Source organism: Aegilops tauschii, chromosome 7 (assembly GCF_002575655.3).
Source record: "Aegilops tauschii subsp. strangulata cultivar AL8/78 chromosome 7, Aet v6.0, whole genome shotgun sequence".
In the NCBI taxonomy this organism is placed as follows: domain Eukaryota; kingdom Viridiplantae; phylum Streptophyta; class Magnoliopsida; order Poales; family Poaceae; genus Aegilops; species Aegilops tauschii.
In genome coordinates, this window is record NC_053041.3 from 515,711,932 (window position 1) to 515,718,324 (window position 6,393).

Consider the following 6,393-nt stretch of genomic DNA (forward strand, 5'->3'; position numbering starts at 1 on the left):
AGCGAAGACTTGATCTTCGATATCGTCCCCTTCCGCAGTGGCTATCATGCACTGCTCGGACGAACTGCATTTGCTCGATTCAATGCGGTGCCACACTATGCCTATCTCAAACTCAAGATGCCCAGATCACGCGGTGTCATTAAATACATTCAGCTGCGCAGAAGGGGCGATCGTTGGTGATAGACACGTCAATTTTACTGTGCCTAGAGAAAAAACGCGAGAGAAAAGAAAGGAAGAAAAGGGATCGGGGTTTGTGCCGCTGACCTCCCCACGCACGCGACCTGCTCTCTCTATCATTCCCTCTCCCACACGCCTCCTCAAGCGACCCCACCTCGCGCTCCCGATGCTGCGCCGACACCTCCTCCCCTTCTCTCACGGCCTCCACAAGCATCCGCAAATCCTCCCTCTCCCATAATCTCCTGTTTTTGCCTCTCAATCACGAATCAGGATCCATGGAGGTTTCCGACAAGTGCTACTCGATCTGCTATACGGCAGCGGCCGGGACCGCCGGCCGTGGGTCTGCGTCTCGCTGCTCATCCTCCGGGAGGCTACACGCGGAGGGAACTCGCTGTTGGCGAGGTTCCATGGAGTGCCAAGCGGGTGCTTTTCGCCAGCGGGGACGAGCATGACCTTCTATTCCCCGGCTCTTCACCCCCAAGGGCACCGACCCCAGGAAGATCCCTAGGTCGCCCTACAGCATGATGATGGGGATCGAAGCGTCGGTGCTCCAATCCGGTGGAGGGGTGGCGGCGGAGGTGCAGGCCCAAAACACTACCCAGAAGGAGGCGCCCCGGATGAGCAACACACTCGTGTTCCTCCCGCTCATGGAGGACGCGCTCTCGGTCGCCGGCGGTTTCGTTCTGTCTATGGCGATGGGTTGCCTCTTCTTCTCCATTCGTGTGGTCAGGTTTGTTCTTCTTCCATCACGTTCCTTCTTTTGTCTCGTCACAAGCACATGCCACGGAGGCTAAACTCTTTTGGCAACCGATTGAAAAAACAGCTGGAAGAGAGCTTCATTAGATCTGTCTACTCCTGTATTTTCAGTTACCTGTGTGACTGGAAAAGTACACTATATGTTACTATGCTATATTTCTTAAGTTATGTATAGAACCTCTACCTATATACTTGGATCACCGGATTGTTCAATTCTTTTTATGCAACAAAACTACAGAATTAGTACTTATCATTGCAGTGTCGTGTTCTGTGTATACCAATATCTCTACCACTATAATACACCAGTCTTGAATTTGGATTCACCACCCCACTTGTTTTTTAGTCCGCTTGGGTACTGATCACCTGAACTAATGAACTAATAGCCAAGATACAGTGCAGAGAGTAAACTTGCCGGGTGATACATGAGAGCATTTATATAATGGTTGGTTCTATCAAGTTTTTTACCGATTTATACTGAATTAAACATGTTGATATGGCGATAGGGTCTCCAGTGTACATGATTATCGATTAAATTTGTATATAAACTTCTTCCAGTTTGTTCAATTGTAAGCCTAGTGATGTAACAATGAACGCTAATTGTATTGTTCTGCTCTTGGTTAGTACAAGAAATGCTTGAGTTGTCAATCAGGAAGAACTTCTATTCTTCAAGCAAGAACTCTAGACTGGGCTTTCAAATAAGTTGGACTGTAGATAATGTCCAGATTTGTGATCATTGATGCTTGTGCTTTCTTCTTCATGTTCTGGTGAGGAAGAAGGGAAAACGCTGGAGCCAATAGATGTTTAGTGGGACTATGTTCTCAATTCACAAAGCTAAAGGAAGCACATGCCATCTATCTCTCATATTGGTTATTTGGATCCTGAGAAATCACCATGCCTAGCTTAAATTTATTGACATTAGCTTGTTCTGATAAAAAAATCAATGCAAGGAAGGAAACAGAATATGGGGATTGCAACTATAGAATGGTGATTAGATATTCTTGATAGAGAGGCATAGGTTTCTAATGTCAGTCTTTGATAGAGTTCACATATGGCTGCAGTTTTTGCGACTACGGAATTGTGATAGGATATTCTTGAGTATTTAGTTCTTCAGTACTGTTAATTGAACATACACTGGAAGTCAAATTTCCAGGTATGTACTAACCTTCCAGTAATCAGGAGTATGCAGTTATGTATTAATACCTATTGGAAACTCCTATCTTACTGATGACTCTCCCTTATAGGTAAATCTGATCAAGACTACTAGATGATCCAAATGGAGGATTATTTCACTTTCAGACCCACTTTGTAATTGTACATCATTGTCTTACCACAGAAGTTTAGATGGACATAGTATCCAGGATACCAACTATTTGGAACTCCTCTCTACAAAAAAAGGCTTAAGGGGATTGGTAACTGGAGTTCAGACCATAAAATTATTCCAATTCCCATGCCTACAGTATTGTATACACAGATTTCAGAGAGGAATAGGTACCACTTTTTCCTCAACATTTAGTTATCCATACAAGAGTAATTAATGCCTATGCTAAGTTGTTATTTTTTTATACATGATTTTTTTATCATAGATGGATAGATGAGCAATGGACCATTAAAGTTGCTTTCATTGGTTCTCTTAGGGACCATTGCAAAAGGTGTTTTTGTTTGGATAAAGGTCATCGAGCTAAGGTAAGCTCTCCATAGACTGGAACATTATCATGTCCTCGTCGGCGAGGAAGCCAGGTGACCTTCTCATCCAATGTCTTTCCCTCCTTATCCCTTTCTCCTATCGCAGTTCCCTCTCAATGCGTTAGTTTCTTTCGTCGTCGCTAGGTTCCCATGGCACTCTGCCACGCTCGCTTCAGTAGCTCGTTGATTAAGAGGTACGAGTGGGTGGCCAGCTGCAATGTCTAGATGGAAGACCTCTCCTGTTCAGATTTATTTTGGGTTCTTGATTCCTTTTTCCCAATGGTTATATGTAATTAGTACAACATTAGGAAAAAATTATACCATGTTTGTGGCTGGATGCATTGAGTTGTTGGAATTGTTGTATTAGAAGTGCACTCTTGATTGCCTTACCAATGGTCCAAAAGAATTGCACAACCGGTGAAATTGACCGTGGTTTTAATGTACTTTTGTTACAATATAGTTTTTTTAGGAGCAAAGGACAGTTGGAGAGATCTCCCACTGACTTGTAACTATAAAAAGAAGGACGTCAGTGACATTTACAATATACTAGAGTATATTTCATTATTTCCCAGTTTGGACATACTTCTATTGGTTTGCTTCTCATAAATATTATCATGCATGTATCAGCTGGTGATTGTGTGATAGTGGCGTGCTCTCATAAATATTATGTGTTTCCAGGAAGATAAATCCTTTCCGAATAGGGACTAGGTTGGTTACTTCTTCTGTAATTATATGTTTTAGTGATAGCTGCTTGATTAAATGGTTCCATCTGTTTCTTATTCTTGTCATCTAACGTAGATAAATAGATTATATGCTTTTGTGCTGAATTACGTGGAAGGTCGAGATGACCGCACATACGAATTTATTTATGTTTATTATCGCATGGATGCCTACTGACCCAAAATATTTTTGTTTAAAATGTTTTCCTATGAAGTTTCTATACTATATAAGAAAGTTGGTCTCAACTATTTGAGGTCATATTCTATTTTAAAGATTACTCATATAGTTTCATAGCTGATTCAGTTGCATTCGTTGAGAACAGGTGTTTGTATCAATCTTGTTTTTCAGGTTACTTGTATTACATATTGATGGATTTCTTGCAGGCTTGTACGCCAGATTTTATTTCAACTGAAAGTATTCTTTTCTTTGACAAGAGGGTATGTATTCTGGACAAATTCTGTAATTATATGTTTCCAGTGATAGCTGTTAGATTAAATGATTGGTCCTATCCATGTGTAATCATGTATTATTTGGGATGAGACTTGTATTTTTAGTCAGTATAATTTTGTAATGGATTGAACATATTCCTGTAATTTTGAACTGTGAAACACATAGAAGTTAGTTAATTTTGGTAGTATTTGTGGCTTGTTGTGCTCACCCCAGAGGCATCGCAGAAGCTTTCCCATGTTTTGAACTGATGTCATCCTTGCTACGACAATTCTTGATCTTGGGCCACACCAGATTCATACGTTTTGTGAATCGGTATGTTGAATAAATCGAGTCGCTCAGGACGGCCACATGATTCAAGCTGAATCTGATATCATTTGTGCCTTCGTGCTCACTGTTCAGGTGGGTCATATAATTGAAGTTGAATCTGATAATACCAAGAGTCTAAGAGGGACGAATACCTGAAGAGATTGATGAGCCTTCCTAATCAGGTTCCCTTCTAGCATGCATTTTTACCTTCTTTATCATTTCTCTTAAGGATAGTCTTTACAAGGTTATCTTGTGATTAGTTTGATTTGAAAATAATGGGCTGAAATAATTCGACAAGCGGGCCAAAGCATTGATATCCTGAAGAACCACAATGTTATCAGATCTCTTCTTAACATTTTGCAGGTAATAATCGAGCCTGTATTTGAATCTTGTGGCCTTAGGCAGTGTTGTTAGTTGTTTATTGTTGTGAAGTTCTTTACTTCTATACCTACTAATAAAAGAAATAGGTATTCTTGGTCCGTCATCGTTTTTGCAGAAAAACCCTTCACTTTTTTAAGAGCCAACCCGCAATCCAGAAAAAAGCTCGTCCCAGAATTTCTGATCCCTACATGGGCTGGCCAGTCCCTAGCGTGGGCCAAGGTGGGCCTGGTTCGCTTCTTTCGATAAGAAGGAAAAATATATACACGCAGAGGACTTGAACTTGAGACCTCCACTACCGACCACAACAGAACAACCAACTCACCTACTCCCTCCGTTCCAAAATAGATGACTCAACTTTGTACTAACTTTAGTACAAAATTAAGTCATCTATTTTGGAACGGAGGGAGTATCATTTTTCCCCGTGCAAAACCTGGTCGTTACCTAATTATGAGTTGCCTAGAAAATGGAAACTACCTCAAAAAAAAAGGAATGCACGTGTCAATTAAAAAAAATCCCGCTAAATGTGGACATGAAGATGACAATAAAAGTGAAAGACTCGAGATAAGGAAGGACGTGCAGGAAATTGACTCCAATTATATGGATTGTGGGCATTATTGGAGAATTAAATGGGATTTCGGGAAACCCAATAAAGGACCACATGCACGCCGTATTTCTTTCCATGAAATGGAATTTTCATGACATAATTGGCCGCATTTCTTTCCATCAAATGGAATTTTCATGACATAACTGGCCGCATTTCTTTCCATTAAATGGATTTTTCTTCACGTAATTGGCTCCCTAATAAATGTTACTGTGCTGAAATTTGTTAGATAGCCCAACAATTAAGTCGGTTTAAACGGGGAGAAGACGTTGCACCCCATAAGAAAAAATAAAATTAAAAGGCAGCACAACATCTCCACACGTTTTTTGGAACAAACATAAAAGAATTCCCTCAAAAACCACAAACATACAATAAAATATAGTATTATTTAGATGCATATATGGGAGTACAAGATGCGTAATATGCCTTAGATGATAGATAGGATTAATTCGGACTATATAAAAGTCAGTGTTGGGATAGCGAAGTTATGTAATCAACTTTTGTTCCCAGTAACAAAATGGATAATTGAATTTTGTTGTGCTAAATTTTCATAGTCTAATTTTTAAATATCTTTAGGACATATTAGTACATGGTTTTTACATTATTTAATTTTACATGTTGTGTTTTCTAGACGCAAAGATATTTTTTAATTTCCGTTGCAACGCACGGGCATACTTCCTAGTAATTTATAAATTCACTATAAGATTGTGGTTGTCTACTTAAAGAAATGATATTTGTTAGACGACCAAACTCACTTGCATGTCATTCCTTAAGAAGATCAGTCTCCCAAATGCTTTAGTTAGTTGCTAGCCAAGGCAAAAAATATATGTAATCTGCCCCGTGTGAGGGTGTGGTCTTTGTCAAGGAGTACACTACGATGGCGAGCCGACGATGATGAAGGCGAGCGTCGGCTTAGTGCGGGGTAGTGAAGGGCGGTGACAGTAATAAGAGTTGTCTGTAATGCATTTTCCATGCCATCTGGTTGTATCTCCGTATGTCTTCTTTCCTGTGCTATAAATACAAGCAAATGTGCTACACTACCTTTGGACCAACTGTAATGGGTGGTCCTCATTATCTATATATTCAGTTTAAGTTTATCTGAACTTACAATTTCTCTGTTGCAACACATGCCTAATGTCCTCATGTGCACTAAGTACGAGATGCTTCCTTTCCTAACAAATATCAATCTGTTATGAACATCAGCTCATATAATTTGATTATTTTTGAAGACCTATCCATGTAACTCACTGATGCATGTAACTAGCATATTTATCTGCTAAGCCTCCTAGAAATGTTCATGTCACAACATGGAACAAACA

General features: G+C 40.1%; 1 long non-coding RNA gene across 7 annotated transcripts; it reads left to right on the top strand.

Annotated features, from left to right (window-relative positions):
- The first annotated feature begins 270 nt into the window (after window positions 1-270).
- On the top strand, window positions 271-6,171 carry LOC109770335 (uncharacterized). 7 transcript variants are annotated; one of them, XR_006666194.2, is made up of 6 exons: window positions 271-907; window positions 1,992-2,083; window positions 2,175-2,421; window positions 2,517-4,098; window positions 4,186-4,455; window positions 4,560-6,171. It is a non-coding gene; the product is annotated as an uncharacterized lncRNA (long non-coding RNA). The 7 variants fall into 7 exon arrangements; XR_002234558.4 differs by having other exon boundaries at window positions 4,186-4,274; window positions 4,353-6,171; XR_005762041.3 differs by having other exon boundaries at window positions 275-907; window positions 2,517-3,773; window positions 4,000-4,098; window positions 4,186-6,171.
- The last annotated feature ends 222 nt before the right edge of the window (window positions 6,172-6,393 follow it).